The 17,551-nt window shown below is 34.8% G+C and overlaps 1 pseudogene; it reads right to left on the minus strand.

Annotated features, from left to right (window-relative positions):
* Positions 1–4,865: 4,865 nt before the first annotated feature.
* Positions 4,866–8,108, minus strand: LOC101701777 (protein ITPRID2 pseudogene; annotated as a pseudogene).
* Positions 8,109–17,551: the final 9,443 nt, after the last annotated feature.

A 17,551-nucleotide genomic window follows, 5' to 3' on the forward strand; every position in this document is an offset into this window, starting at 1 on the left:
ATAATCAGAATGACCAGCTTACAGAATAAGTGGTGAAATCAAAGATAAAGGCTAAATAATGAGACTCCATAAATTTCAGTAACTCTTTTGGAGTCTTAGGTGAGTTCCAATTACTAATTCAAACTAGAAGATCAATCTAGTTCTTCTTAGATTCCATATAGAGACCTTATTAAAGCATTTGTAGTAGATCATTTTCCTTATTTTAACAGAACACCAGAGGCAGGCTACTTTATAAAGAAAAGAGGTTTATTTTGCCTTATGGTTCAACATGAGTTTGGGAGACAAACCATAACATCATTATATGGCAAGAAAAAATTTTAAGTAAACTTAAATATCCACAATATTTTTGAGATAAGTAACACCTGGAGGATATAACTTAAACTGACAATCATATAAAATATATAAATTAAATACTACTTGGTGAGTTACTTATCTCCAGTCTGTTTCCATAAGAAAATCCTAAATTTAGATATAATTCTCTATATGGTGATAGGAACTGCAAAAATAACAGAGATTGTCTCACTCCTTTGCTTCCAATATAGAATAGGTACCAGAATCAAATATGCAATTCTAGAAATATGTATATCCACCATGGTCCCAGATTTATACAAGCTCCATCACAAATGTTCCATTTCCCTGTATTTTCTAGACATTTATCTTGGTTTAAGAAAAGGGAGGAAAAAATGTTCCTTCCACTTCAAATCATCCTAGACTTTTTAAATTTACATATAAGGAAACTATAATTTGTTAAAGTAATGTGACTTATGCCAGAACCTATATTAGAACTTAATCCTTCAAAACTCCGTAGAGTGCTTAGTGTGCCATACCTGGCTGATTTCTAAATTTCGTCTCAACATTAAGATGTTATGAGCTGTTTCTATTTCCTAAAGCTATGGGCCTCAACCCTACCTCAATGCTCATTATATAAGAAATACTTTTAAATCTTTTTTACTCCCCTAAAATAAGATTCACAGATAGTATAACCAACTTACCCATACAAATTTTCTTCTAAAAAGCAAAGTTATTGTCATATAAAGTATATATATTTAAATGTAATTCAATATAAATGTGTGGGCATAACTAAATAATATTAGTAGAATACTGCACATGTGTGTCCAATCTCTGTCAATGTGATTGCTCCAGGTACAGGATGTCATACCACGAACATCATTGCTGAGAGTAACATGCTTTTCTAAAATTAGAAATAACTCTAGATAAAGAATGAAACAAAATACAGTTTTTCCTAGTTTTCATATTAGTGGTATTCCTAGAAACTTAAGATTATACTGTGTGAAATTATTCTTTATTTGTTTTTAAGTTAAATTTAATAATAAATTAATATAGATAATAATAAATACATATAAATAATAAATTTAAAATTTATCTATAAAGGAAGTTTGTTTCTTGGCTTAAAAATTCTAAGCAGATATTTTGTGTACATTTATTGTCCTGTAGGCAGTCAAGGGGAGAACACAATTTATTAAGATGGTTGAGCATTAAAAGTATCTGGTATTATTACAACCCACTAAATGCTAGTAAGATTTTCTTCAGGACAATGAATGTCACCTCAACAAATTTCCAAAATGTCCCAAAGAAATGGAAACACCCTTGCTACTGTTTGGATCTTAAATGCCCAACAAAGGCCCATATTTGGAAACTTGGTCCCCAAGAAGGTACTATTGGGAGATAGTAGAACATCTAACAGGTGGGATGTACTGCAAGATCTTTAGGTCCTTGGGGTACGTCCTTGAGGAGATGATACAGTGTAACTCTGTCTCTTCTACTTTCTCTGCTTTTGTTCTCTGGTCATGAGGTCAGTGGTTTTGCTCTTCCACTTGTCCCTGTCATGATATGCTGCCATCATTGGGAAACCTCCCAAAGTGTGAGACAAAATAAACTTTTTCTCTTTATAAATTGTTGTAGTGACATATTCATGGTCATTGATTTTGGAAATAAAATTACACTGGATGCTCAGCACATTTACTGGGAATATGGACTACTGGCAGAGGCATGCAATGTAACATCAATTTATCAGCTTGAGTTATAGCTCCACTGCTTACTTACTTTATGGAACTACTTTAACTTCTTTAACTTTAGTTTCCTCATCTATATAAAATTATTTAGATAGTTATTTAAAATATTAAATGAAGCTAAAGTATTTTAAAGTGAAATATAAAGTACTAGGAGATGTACTTTCAAACTATTAGTACACATTTCACTTTTCCATTTAATCAAGTAAACATTCCTAACCTTTACATATTTTTTTTTTACTGTTGAGCAAATAAATCTAAAGTGGTTACTTATCAAAACATACATTAGATAGTATCTCAACTTTAAATATTGATTTTAAGGTAACTAAATCAAGTTGCTACCCAGAAAAGGAGAAGCTGACTCTGTGTGTGTGCATGTCTGTGGTGTGTGTTTGAACATACAGTAAGGGTTGGCATTAATTTTTATAAAATAAAATAAGAGAGCCACACTAAAATATTCATTATCTCCAATTATTTGGTGATGCATCATAGATTGCATTAGAAGTTAATGCTCTCCAATCTACCTCAAAAGAGAACACTGAAATTAAATTTTATTGAAATTGTAATGGTTGATTATTTCTAAACTGTGTGTGGAAAACGAAAGCAATGTCAAACTAACATATTAGCACAGCCAAGTCAAAAGTAATTAATTCTGGAAAATAATCATTGATTCTGATGACTGTCAGGGATCTGTGTGTCCAGGTCAGTTTATTTCTGTTCCTTTTTTATTATAATACCATTCTAACTTTCTAACACATAATTCAAGGGTTATATCTTGGTCTTCCTTAATATATTAATATAATACATATGTTTAAGAAAACATAATTAGACCCAATGAATAGCGGATATAAATATTAATATGATGAGAGTGAAGAATTCTATTTCAACTGTAGTTAATTTTAGATTGAACATATGACAAATCTCAAATTCCAAAGTGTCATTATGCTAATTATCCTGAGGAAGTTTGTGATAGTAGGATCATAAAATTTGTTTCTCTCTAATAAAACAGGAAATAGTTTACCAGGAAAGATAAAAGGGCAAAACAAGATAAAATACTATAAGCTTATTTCTAGTATGAATCAGAGGATTGAAAAATCAAGAAATAGATTTGAGGAAACATAACATCTGGAAAGAGAAAAGCTGCTTAAAGCCATGTGAAATTAAACAGTTTGGAGAAATAAATAAAAGTTAAATAAAATATTTAGGAATAAAGACAGCTTTAGCATTCTAAAAGAAAATGTGAAAGCAGAAAATTCTAAAATCAATAATAAAATACCAAGGATAGAAACAGAATTCATTTTGCTTATCATTAATAACTGATAGATTACATTCTACTTTTGGTAATATTATAAAGAAAAATTCCCTTTATTTTGCGTGGTCTAAGCCCTCCACATAATTGCGAGTACTCTCTTGTGCCCAAGATTAAGAAATAATAAACAGGACTAATGAGGCCATAGATTGCTTAATGCATGTTATTTCTTTTTAATATATGTATCAATTCTATTGGTACTTAATGAACTAAATATTTTTAAGATATTTACTATTTTGAATTAAAGCAATTTGTTAACTTTTATTGTACCTTCTTTCCTTAGGCAAAATAAATACTTTATTGTTTTAATTTTTTTAGAAATCAGCCTTTGTGTGATATTTCAAACATTTGTAAACCTTTGAGATATTCTTTCCAAAAACAGTGTTAACATCTCACCATTTTTTATTAAAATTTCACATACAAAAAAATATAATAGGAATTGGAAATTATAAATGCTAAAGGGATACTTCCAACAACATGAGGTTCAACACATATAAAACCAAAGAGGAAACTATTTTCTTTTTCTTTCATAAAAACAGAGTCTTCACTGGTTAAAACTGATTGAAAATCATTTATGTATAAGGAGAACAAATCTAAATTACTTCCACTTTGAAAAACACAAAACCAGTTTATTTCATTTCTAGCCACTCAAGTCATAGACCCCATTATTTTGACAATGTTCTACTATTTAGTCTACAAGACAGAAGAAGAAACATTTCCTTAGCATAAGAAGTCTGGACAATGCAAAAAGTACATAGTATTTATAATAAGGCACATTTCCAAAAGTAAAATACTACATAAGCTGTAATAAAATTACATTTGTTTTGGGTAAAGCCACAAGGGTAAGAACATTTAGTAGTTGTAGGTAACCTCATGTAATTCTATACTACTGCTATTAGTGGCCTCCTGAAGAGTTAAGAGCAATTTTCATAACAGAATAGATTTTCTTTTGGAAGTGACACTAACAGAAGTGGAGAGAAAATCATTGGTTGCTTCAAGCTCTCAAAAAATTAATCAGTTATTGCACAGTAAATACCTCATACAGGTCAGTGTTGTAAGAAGCTAGTTTGAAGTAATATGTTATTTATATGTTGGTTATGTCTAGAAATCTTCAAGTTTTATAATTAATTCTACATAGGGAGTCAATTGGAAAAATATTGACATATGAATAAATATTAGGCTTTTCTAATCATCACAATTTTGGTAGCTGAGAAAAGAAATAGCAAAGTGCCTAAGTTTCTCTATATTTTTTTAAAAGGTAGTTATTAGAAAAATTACACTCTGTACACTGTACACAACAGCCCAACTCTGCCAAAAGTAGCTTCTGAAGAACAGATCACCCCTCCCAGTGTACATCACCAATAACTCCAATGTTGAAAAGCTAACAGGATGTAGGCCAATCTAAAGATACCATTTGGGCCAGGGATTTAGCTCAGTGGTTCTGCCGCCTGCCTTGCAAGCGCAAGGACCCAAGTTCAATCCCTGGTACCAAAAATAAGTAAATAAATAAATAATAAAGATACCATTTAATAACTGTCTTGCTTAGAAGTCTATCTTGATGCTTTATTTGAAGGTACTGCTGCCAAAAGTCCACTTACAATTTCACTTCTGATTTCACCAACAATAGACTCGTTAATCGCCCATTTGGCCTGCAGCAACTCATCTTGCTCCACATTTCTCTGCATTTCCTCAGCGGCTGGCATTGTTGAGTTTTCCACACTCTTCCACTTCGGTGTTAGGTCCTGAAACCCATGCACCTTCTTCAGCTGTGCCAACTTCCTCTGAACATTCCAGTTCAGGAGGCATCTGCACCGAGCCTGTTCTGGAAGGAACAGCTGGTGTCAGGGCCACTGATGCCCAGAATGCCAGCATCACCAGGAGGCAATGCAATACTTCTGTTGGCATGATACGAAGGACTAGAACATACAGAAGTCAACTCTGAAATGGCTTGGGAGAAAACTGATAGAGCTTTCAGCAAGAGGAATTTCTAATCCCACTCCTCCAAGTCTCAGACCCAATTCAGATTTCAGGTAGGTCTGTTGCTGCATCAGTTCAGTGACCAGTTCTATGACATTCAATGGAGAAGGACACAAGTTAGCACTTCTACTGCTGCACACCCCCACCATGGAGGAGGAGCTGAAGGGTGAAGGAACCCCCACAGAGCAGAGCTGCTCTTCCAAGCCAAGCCGACACTCCTCCAGCTGCAGCTACAAGTCTTTTCAGCTCCATTCCGACTGAATTTCTCAAACTCTGCAGTTGGTCAACTTCATACCTTTCCTCCTCAATCATATGGTGATAAACCAAGGTTTGCTGGCACAGCAAACCAATTCTAAGTCCATCATTTCTGTTCTAAACAAATTCGGGCTCTGTCTCATTACTTGAAGCTCCTGAAAAGTATTTTCAGGAAGAGCTAGAACAGATGACTTCTGAGTACTGTATGGAGCAGAGGCAAGATCAGGTCCTCTCATGATAGGGAACTGTGAAAGATTCTGCATGGAGTTTCAAATATGATGCAACACTCTTCACAGCTGCCTTTTTATGACGGAGAATTCGCAGAGCATGCTCCATACAGGTAGGCAGAATATCTGTGTGAGTAAGGACACACAAGAGGGGGAAGTGAAGACAGACCAGATGGCCCCCAGGATGTTGGGGACACTGGGTACTCAGCATTCTCATGTGCTCACGCAGTCCCTGTCCTGCCACTCATAGAGAGTGTGAAGGCAGCAGGTGGACTGAGATATCAGCACGGGAGTCCATCCGTGATGGCATTCCTCCAACTGAGTCACCTCACTTGGGCAGGTCTCTTCATCCTTTTTCTCAGATGGAGAAATGAAAATGGTGGATTTGACTAAGACTGACTATCAGGTACAGTGACCCCCTTTTCCAATTCCTGTTGGTTTTCAGGTGTGTACTTACAGATGAAAAAAGGGGCTGCACTTGGTCTCTTTTCCAGTAGATAACCGGACATTGATGGAGGACACAACTCTCACTGGGCTCAATAAGGTGCTTGGTAAAGACTGAGGCCTTCTTGGGGGATAGCCAGCTTTTGCAAATAAGTACCTTTGTTTTAACAGATCCTCCAATTTTATCAGGCTCTGTCCTACTCTTTGACTAGTCAGTCTGCTCTGCTCATTTAGCTCTGAGCAAAGGTGTATTAACTCTGTCCACAAGAGAGAGAGGCCCAGTTGTAATTTCAGAGTTTAGATCACTGCATTTAGCTTCAATGGAAGCCAATGATTTCAGTATATGGCATGTGGGGTGCTGGGGAAATTCACAACCACTCCTTCTGTCCACTTCATTTTCACCACTTGCTCCCCTCAGCAGCGCCACTGTCTGAGCTAAAGATAGGCCCTCTTCCACCTCAGTGAATTCAGTCTCATGATCTCCTGGACTACATGGGATGGGTCATGTCCTGCACACACCTCTGGCCTTTACTGAGGGAAATCCTGGCTATCTGACTCTTTTGTCAGGAACTGCTGCTGCCTTCACTCTCCTTTCTGAAGAGGGTTTGGCAACTCCTCCTCTGACTCATTAAAATAAGGCTGGCCTTGTGCTGTTGGTGTAATGAGGTCTTCAACAAATGATGTGACTGTCCTCTCACTGTCACAGCTATCAGCACTATTCCCCATAGCTTGCAAGGGCTTATAGATCTGAAGAAGAGCAAGGGAAAGGCAGTCTGTAGAATCTTTAGCAAAACAACTGCTGTAGGAATGCTGACTTACAGTACATAACAGATGATCTCTTTTGGACTTAGTGAGACCTAGCTGGTAAGTAGCTGGAACATAGGGAGCTTCTCTCTATATACTCTGAACCGCTTCCATTTCAAAGGATTCCTTCTGTTGGGTCATTATATTCTTTATGTAGGGGATGGTCAGTGGTGCACAAGTTTCATTTTCAGGTGTGGACAGATGGGTGTGTTTCAGGTCACTGCTGTTTTCCACCTCTCCGTGGCTGGACAGGTTGAAATCACTACCTAAATCAAATTCCTCATGCAGTTTACTCTCATGATTTTGTGTTTCTTTGCTGTCAGTTTCTTGGTTAAAATTACTGTTTGCTTCATCAGAAAGCCTGCCAGAGTCAGCACTCTCCGTAGCAGATGCTGAGCTATCTGAGACTTCCTTAACTGTAGCCAACATGAAAGATGAGTCCTTCTTCTTTAAAACTTTTTGAGACTTTAGCTCATTTTCACTGCCATTTTCTTCCATTAGTGAAACACTGAGAATCTTTCAATTGCAGGGGAAGGACTATTGCACTTTCCTTTCTCTGCTTTACCAGCACATAAATTTAATTTCCATAGTGTTTTCATTAAATAATTTGCAGTATTACTTTGAGTTAAAGGTGGAGGCATGTCTGTCGCCTTTGTAAGGCCACTGAGGACATACTTTCAATTCTCTGCAGGGGAGTCCCAGAGACTTGGGAGTATAAAGAAGAAAATGCATTGGCCACAGTAGTAAGCCTTTCAATTTGACAAAAAGGGCTTATTAAAGCATAATTTGGGTTCTCTACTTCCATCCGTTGCATTTGAGCACTCAATAATACTCTAATATCTATTCCTCTGGCAAATGATGATGATTCAAAAATCTGGAAGAAATTTTAGAAGCAATATCAGGTTCATCTCATCGATTATAAAGATTTCCAAGATTATAAAGAATTTCTTCAAGATCTTCCTCATAAAGTTCCTACAATTCTGAAACACTTGAGACTGTCCCAATACTTGAGACTGTCCCAGAGCCAGTAGAATTCAGATTTCTCATTTTCTGAAGAAACTAGAGTCTTCTCTTTTTAGACACGATATTATTGTAGTTTTCAATTTGAGCATTACTTTCATGGAGATGGATAGCTTCAGATCCCAGTGACATATCATCTACCAAACTTCCTCTATTTCTCACAAGCATACCCTTCAGTGTGCTGCCGATTTGCTCATCCAGCGAGGCTCGAAGAGGTGTCCAGCAGTCTTTGAGCCATATCGCCATCTCCTCTTGGGCGCCTTTCCTTTTTGTGCGGCTCCCAGCAGGTCCTCTTAGTCGTCCTGGGCCTCGTCCTGCGTCTTCTCCTGGTGGACTGGCCCTCTACCTCCAACGCCTGCCAGGAGCTGCAGCATTTGGCTCTGGCTTTCCTCCGGCCGAGCCAGGGCCCCAGGGGCCCAACGGCTGCCCCTGCCCTCCCGCCGCTGGAGCGGGTGCCCAAAAGGAGGGGAGGGAAGAAGGGGGAAGGAGCTACTGTACTTTCTTCAAACACACCTAAATCAATGTTCTCCAGTACTGTACATCTTTTATTTGTGGAACTTTCTTATTCATCTCTAACTTTTAAATCTACTTTCAATAATTTATTGTCTCCAAAACTGCATTGAATATTTTATTTTGGCATCTAGGAAATTCCTAGATTTCACCAGACTAGATTAATGGATGGATGGATAAATAGATATGGACAGATGGAAGGACAGACAGACAGAAGAATAGATGGATAGATAGTTTCAGTGGAAATATAGTTTTATAAGCTCTTGCCCCATCCCTTATGTACAAAAAATGTCTACTTTCCCTTATAATGCACCATCAATAACTAGTTCAAACTACTGCACATGCTACAGCCAACTTATAGGGGCTGTCAAGTTCTTCAATGTTCTTTAAGCTCGTATAAGTTTTTTTCAACCTTAGTTACTTGAAGGTGCCAAATTTAACCTACTTATAGAAAGCAATATTTCCTAATAATGTTTATTTTTTCTACAATTGCATAATTTTTGTTCATTATCATCTTAACGTTGTCAGTACCCTTTTCAACTTTTTTCCCTCTCTTCTTTATCACCACCTTTCTTCCTTGAGTCCTTTTTAAAATGAATCCAGATTCCAATTTCTGTCAAAGTGGAGTAAGTACTATATTCTTCACCTTTTTACTGACCTTAAATTCAACTAAAACCAGGAGAGTACCTATGATAAGATTCTGAAAAATAAGTGGTACTTGGTGAATTAGGAAAGAAAACAAAAACCTTTACCCTTAAGCCAGAGAGGAGATTTTTACTTTTTCCATTATCTCAGAGCATAAACTCGAAGGCAGCACAATGTAAGTACATACAAAATGAACAGGAGTCCCAAGAAAAACCCAATATTCTGTATCCAAAGACAGGAAAAGGAAACTGTAAGAGTTAGAAAGAGTGAAAGAAAACCTCTGGATTTTTGTTTGTTTGTTTCCTTCCTTTCTGCCCCTGTCCAGCACTAAGTTAGTGATGGCAATAATGGTGTTGGTTTCTGGGCAGGCATCATTAACCATTAAAGAAACAGAGCTGAGTATGCTGAAGGCAGGAGAGGATGGGGATTCACTAGAATTCTCGGTTGCTAGTGGGAATGCAAAGCAGTACAATATTCCAGGAAGAAAGCTTTTATTTTTCTTATATAGTTAAACACACATTTGACCCATTACTCAGGAATTACATTTCTAATTATTTTACTCAGAGGAAAAAGATTTATGTTTGTACAAAAAAATTGTACACAGATATTTATGATGTCTCTGTTCATAATTATAAAAAATGGAAACAACATACAAGTCCTTCAGAGACTGAATAGATAAACTCAGGTGCTCTTATACAATGGAATACTCTTCAGCAATAAAACTAGTAAACTACTTACTGATGAATGCCACAACATGGACAAATCTCAAAGGCATTAAACTGAGTGCAAGAAACCAGATTACAGAACATAAATAGTTAAGATTCTCATTACATAAATTCTGGATGGGCGAAACTATAGGAATGGAGAATATATCCATATAGGTCCCAAGGGTTTAGGGTAAAGAAGAGTTTAAATACAAAGAATCTGATGGAACTATTCTGTATCTTGCTTGTGGTGATGGCTACATAAATCTATATTTGTGTTAAAACTCTTCACTGTATAACAAAATACTAGTTTCCTGTATTTAAATTTAAAATAACACTACTAACAATACATATAAAGTAAAATAATGAAATAAAATTAATTTTTGTCAAATTTTCTGAAGATATATTGTGCTAGATCACATTGTTAAAGAGCAGAGTGAATAGTTTAGATTTTCTTCCAAGTGAAAAAAAAGGGCAACAGATAAAGAACATAATAATGGAATGGCAGAATCTGGTCAACATTTTAAAAGTATCTCATTCCAGTTGCTGTGGGACAAGAATTGGAGGAAGATGAGACCAAACAGTAAGAAAACATTTAGGATGAACATTTAGGAAACTACTAAAATAAATTGCATGTGAAATAAGGAGGTCTTGAAATCAAATGGAATTAATAAGAATGATAAAAATGCCAGAAATTAAATGTATTTTAAAGAAAGAAATGGAATATTTTAAAACAAACTCATTGATTCATATTCAGACATGTGCTTGCTCCCAAATGAACTCATCATCATTCCAGAGAGATCATGTCTGTAATTACTCTATTTCCTTTAAAAATAAACTCTCTCTATAACCAGGTGCAAAACCTCCATCATCTTTGACTTTAAATTTCAGCCAAATCTTATGGCAATATCTCCATCTTGGCACCACTCCTACTGACTGTTCTCACTTATGCATGTTAGTTAGCACTTACTTTAATCAAAACAAACCCTTTCAAATTCAAATTGGTTTCTCTACTTCTGCTTCATCCTTGCTTCTATCCACTCTATAAAATACTGGCAAACAAATATTTATAAACCAGTGCTTTGATTATTTTAGCTGACCTTCAAATCATAATGGGAAAATTTTTGCCAGCTATTCCTCAAATAGAAAACTAATATCTAGTTATATAAAGAATTCAAAGAAAAATTAGACCACCCAAAATAAAAGATGCAATCAAAACATGGGCTACTGAAAGGAATACACATTTCTCAGAAGGAAATGTACAAATGGCTAATAAATATATTTTTAAAAAGATGTTCAACATCTCTGCCCATTAGAGAAATGCAAATTAAAACAATATGTTTTTTACTCAGAAAGAATGGCTATCATCAAGAAATCAAATAACAACAAATACTGGCAAGGCTGTGAGTAAAAGGAACACTTCTACTCTATTGGTGGGAATGTAAACTACTAAAACCATGAGGGAAACAGTATGTGGATTCCTCAAAAAACTAAAAATAGAAGTTCCATTTGACTGAGCTGTTCCCCTTCTAGGTATCTTCCTCAAAGAGTTTAAGATATCATATTACAATGATACATGCATCTTATGTTTACAGCTGCATAATAGTTAAATTTTGGAAGAGGCTTATACGCCAATCACAAGATGAATGCATAAAGAAAATGTGGTATTTATAAACAATGGAGTAGTACTCTGTCATAAAGAAGAACAAGTCATTTGGAGGAAAATGGATGCACCTTGAAACCATAATATTAAGTGAAATAAATCAGACATGCAAGCTTAAATATCACATACCTCTTATGTGAGAAACCCAAAATACAAACAAAGAGCAAAATAAAAGATAGATAATTGTAAGCAGGGAGATAGATCTTTTGCAAATGGAAGGAGGAACCAAGAGATAAGGGGGCAAGAAGGGGAAGGGAGGGAAATGAAGGAAGAATTAAGATGTGTTATGTATATGTACCAACTCCCCACAAGGAATTAATCATTATGTATTGCAAACATGCACTAATAAAAAATAAATTTCCAAAAATGAATCATGACCTTCAAATATTTGATGACTTAAAACACAATATCTCTTACCTAGCAATATTATGCTCACTATAAATGTACTTTTTAACATTTAATATTAGGAATAGAGTATGATTTGCCAAAGGGATACAGCCAAAAATGTATTTAAACCCAGTTCTTTTGAAGCAGAGCATGTGTTCTGAACCATATACTATACAAGCCTCAATTCAGGAAACCTTGACCAACTTTTCAGATCTCTTTATTCATCTATTTCCTGCATGGAAACTATCTTTCAACTAAATGAGTCTGTTCTCTGCACTTCACACCAGGTCTATTTTCTTGTCTTATGCAGTCTCATGGACCCTTGTACGAACTTCTTTTTTTATTCTGTGTGAAATGGAAAGCTATTAGATACCAGGTTTGAGTAGAATTGAGGTGTGATCTGATGTAAACATTAAGATTTGGGCCGGGGATTTAGCTCAGTGGTTCCACCACCTTCCTCACAAGTGCAAGGTCCTGAGTTCAATCCCCAGTACCAAAAAAAAAAAAAAAAAAAAAAAAAAAAAAAGATTTAGTCTAACTATGTTGAGAGCAGAATTTGGGAGGAGTGATGGAAGCAGCTGGACCAGCTAGACAGCTAAAAGTATATGTGCTGCCAAAGAGAGCACACTAGATAGTTAAAAGTAATCCAAGTGCAATGCAATCATAGTTCAGACTCAATATATAGTACTTTCAGTATGTAGTATTTTAATTTATACAGACAAAAATATACATATGGAAAATTATTGAAAGAAATTACTTCTTAGTTTGCATGTAAATTTACATGTAAATGTTATCCTACAGTATTAGAACCAAGTTAAGAAGAAAAACAATATTCTTTAATTTAAAATAAATAATTGTTGAGAACAGACTTATAGTGTGTAAGGGCTTTCAATCTGTTCTCTGAAACCCTTATATATCCTAAGCTCTAGAGACTTTCTGTACTTAATATTGAATAAGAATGATCTTTTTCCCAATTTGGAGGAGGCTGGCAGAGTATAAGTTATATGGCAAAATTTTTCTTCTAATTTGAACCATTTTTGTCCCTTAAGAAAACCTTTTTATGATCTCCTGCCACCTTTCCTCTGTTAAACACTAGCAGACCACAGAATCACTGAATAATCGAAAAAATACATATTTTAAGCAAGAGTAAAATAAACCACAATGAAGAACAGAAGGTCTCCCTTAGTTTAAAATGTTTTTCTTAATTTCTCCATGTTTGTAGAGATTGTTTTTATTTTTGAAGAATAAAATGAAGACCTATGATTAGTTTTGTGCCTTTATAGCTCTTCATATAAATGCTATCCTTCAGATTATATAAAATTATATTATCAAAAATACCCAATATACACACACAGTACTCTTTGTTCCTTCTCTGCTTTCTATTTACATTCACACTGCATCTCTGCATGAGATTTAATCCAATTTCCATATGCTCCATTGCACTCCTGACTAACACCAGCAAACTCACTTGATCTTGTTCATTGTATATAAATATATGGACACATACCTGTTACAAGGAGCTAATAATAACAATAACAATAATAAAAAAGTGTACTTTTCTCTACACCAAAACCCTAATATAAATTTGCATGTATATTTCCCTATATGCAAATATCTCCATTGAAAGGCAAATATAGCCATATATCTAGGGATAAATTTATTAAAATCATTAAGCGTAGTAAAGAAAAGTTAATATTCAATTCCTTTATTTGAAATGAATTTTACAACAGAAAATAGCCTTAAAATTTTGGTACTGTGGAACTGGATTTTTGTAGACTTCACAGTCTATGTAAGTAAAAGCATTCCAGAGGAAAGCCAGAAATTCCCACTAACTCCTTTACTATGCTAATATGTTTTGATTTTAATATACCTTCTCATTGGATATAATAGCCACAAAATAGACATTGACATTTGATTAATATAAATGTACATTTCCCTGCAAGTGTTTGTGGGAGTGTTAGCCTCTCTGTGGTTCTCAAAAGGACTGATAGCTACTGTCTCACTAGGAGATGTTGGCAATATAAGAAAGAAATCATGCTTTTATTGATGACTCAGAAGTGCTAGTACCTTTACCTGGTAAAAGACAGTGGAGCTAAATGTCCAAAAAGGAAAAGGAGCATTCTACAGCACAAAATCATTGTCTCACCCTAAGTGCCAACCAAGCCTCATTTGAGAAATAAATTGAGATTCTACAGTAGCAGATACTGGAATCAATTACAGAACAAGAGCAGAAAGGAATCATATACAGGACAGAAGGAAAAAGAGGTGAATGCATAGTAATATTACTAATAAATAAATAATTAAAAATCTAAAAAAATGATTTTAAAACCTCAGAGAAAGCTTTCTTTTAAAATGTTCACTTACTAATGTGCTGCTAAATTTTGAACTAAATGTGAAAATGGCTTTCTTGACCTAATATGAAAGCTCTAAGGAATTCTGCAGGGCACATCAGGCTGGGCAGGGAGGCCATGGCAAGAAGGGAGAGAGGCAGAGAGCTGATGTTGGCTTACCCTGTAAAAATTTTTGCCTCTGACTTTAGTGGATAGATAAGATAAATTTATATGTGATAAGCACATGTCTCCTCCATGACAAAAGGAAGGAAAAAAATTATTAAAAGAACTTAAAGTTCACTCCGAAATTTCCATACTTTGAGCCAAAATATATCAAGAATTGACTATTGAGATCTTTTCTGTAATTTCTTCTTTTAAACATACGTTTATAGCAACTCTTCAAAACTGTAGACTGACATCTGCTTCCTAAATTTCAATGTGACTGACTTCCTTCCTCAACCATCTATATTAATCCACTGACACTTATCAGTGGATGTGAAAATGACTCAGTTCTGTACAGCATTCTCACTGCTACATTCATCAAACATAGACATTTACTATATAAATATGGACCCACAGACAAGTATGAAGTTTATTTCTATTCCTCATATGAGCATTACCAATCAATTAAAGTAAAATGAAAACAAAACAAATACTCTCCACAGAAATAAGCAAAAAGTGATTTTTATCCTTTGCATTTGGATAAAACCTTTAAGTTCTTGTTTTCCTGTGGTTTCTCTAATTATTCTTCATAGTTCTGCAACAACCTTGAACCACTTTTTTCCAGGTGCTTGATTATATATTAAAAAACAGCAATCACTATGAAAATAATTACTAACTCAGACACAACATCTGTAAAGAAACAGATAAAAAGACTACAAAACAATGTACAAAAAGACCTTACACATATTTTGATCCCTGTTTCTTCCACCCTAGTTCCCTATCCAGTTAGGGCAGAATCTCAGAGGCTATGAAGGGTAAGGGCTGAGAAGCATGTTACTGTTCACATCTACCACTCTGAGCATAGAGAGGTGGGTCATAGAGGTCAGGAACAGCTTCCCTGGAAGACAGTTTAGTAACATTGTGGGTCTAAGCATTTCAAATTTTTGGATCTGTTTTCTTTTTTAATCTCATTTTAACTGAAAAATAACTTCCCTAACTATACTAATGAATTTCTTGGCACTAAGAAGAAACAAATGCTCAGGGCAGAAGGCTTTTGACTTTTTTAGACAGCTTAACATTGAAGTCACACACACACACACACACCACACTACAGACAATTCACTCTTTGCTTAGATAATATCAGAACTATTGATTATTTTATGTATGAATATTTTTTAAAACAATGTCCAATTCTTATATAGAGTCTGAATTGTAATATCCACTCTAAAAAGTTAAAGGCAGACATTTATTCAGGAAAAGAACATAAAATTTAATCATTCCTTCTTTATATTTTATTTTTCAGAAAAGAACATATTAAAATACACCTTATCTCTTTAAAAGAATGTTGACATATAAGAAACTTTATTAGCAAGATTTCTTAAGGCTTAAGAAATTCAAAGATATTAATGAAGCTAAAAGATGCATTTACAGCACACATAGATAATTGCTTTCCCAATAAACATTCTTCCCTTCTTTAGTTAGTAACAATCACAATTTCATTCTATAGGGCAATGTGTACAATGAAACATATTCACCTCCATTCTACCAGTAGAGTTTGGCATCAAAATGTGAGCATCCTGGTCAATGACATGAAAACAAATGTCATCAGGTAGGTATGACAGCTGCTAAGTTATTGTCATCTGCCTTCAAGCCAAAAAAATTATTTTAATTTGTAATCATTGGAAACCACCTGCCAAATCCAACAGAAATTTATAAAGGCAGGATAAATTTTCTGATAAATACTTTTGATATATTGATGATATTTTAGAATTTGGGATGGTTCTTCCTAAAACTTGAGAGTCTTTTCACAAGTAATATTCTTCCATCTAAGATGTTAGTACTGTTTACATAATTCAAGTTTTCATTTACCTTAAAACTTTAGTGGTTATTCCCTGAAAGCAAATTTTCCTTAATTTCCAAACATAACAATATCTAATTTTCAATGTTTACCAACTAAACTGCTATCACAGGATTAGTGCTTATTATCATTTTTCTTCAGCTAACTATAAAATCATTAGTAGTAACCTTTTTCTCTATATAGTCTTATTTCTCCCAGATTGAGTAAACTCAGCTTTTTCTAAAAGCCAACTCTTATAGGTTAGATCTAAAATATCCCCCAAATTTTTCATGTGTGTGGAAGGCAACTGGATCACAGGGGTGCCATACTCATCAGTGCACCCATCCATTGATGAGTTCAGTTGTAGAATGAGCCATTAGGAGGTGGGGTTTGTTTGGAGGTGGGCCATAAGGGGCATGACCTGGAAGGATATACTCTTGTCTTCAGTTCTTCCCTTCTCTCTCTGCTTCCTAGCTGCCATGGATTGAGAACATCTTCCTCCACCATGGCCCTATGCTGTCTTATTTTTACCTTAGAGCCTGCCAACCATAGACTGAAACCATGAGCCAAAAATAACAACTTTCCTCCTTTAAATTGTGGATATCAGGGATTGTGCCCAGCAATGGGAAAATGACTAAAAATGTAATTTTACTCCAAATGAAAGGGATATTATATTTAGAAATTTGAAAGAAACGAATAGAAGAGAGAATTTTTATATAAGGAAGAAATATTTTGTAATCTGTTTAGAATAAAATAAATCTCTTGATTTATATTGGAATGTTTTTCTCTGTCCTGGAAACAAGGTAAAGCCACACATTACTTAATAAAAAGAATATGCTCTGAGAAATATATTGTGAGACAATTTCATTAGGAGTATTAGGTGATCTTGTCATTGAATGAAAATCATAGAGTGCACTCACAGAAAACATAGTACAGCCTACTGCACACCTAGGTTATGGTATAGCCTACAGCTCATAACCTATGCAGTTTATTATAGTATTCACTACTGTAGGTAATTGTAACAGACAGCATTTGTGTATTTAAACAAGTCTAACATTAAAAGATAAAATAAAATCACTAAACACCTGGAATTTTTAAGCTTATAATCTTAAAGTGCCACAAATATACATGTGTTTTGTCATTGATCCAAATGTTTTATGCAGTATGTTACACTATAAAGAAATAGACGAAATATATGGTTCCAATGCTCATAATATTTATATTTTAGTCAACATAGTTAAGCACTT

This window comes from Heterocephalus glaber, unplaced genomic scaffold, assembly GCF_053883595.1.
Source record: "Heterocephalus glaber isolate CG9 unplaced genomic scaffold, H.glaber_assembly_v1.0 deba00001481, whole genome shotgun sequence".
Classification (NCBI taxonomy): Eukaryota; Metazoa; Chordata; class Mammalia; order Rodentia; family Bathyergidae; genus Heterocephalus; species Heterocephalus glaber.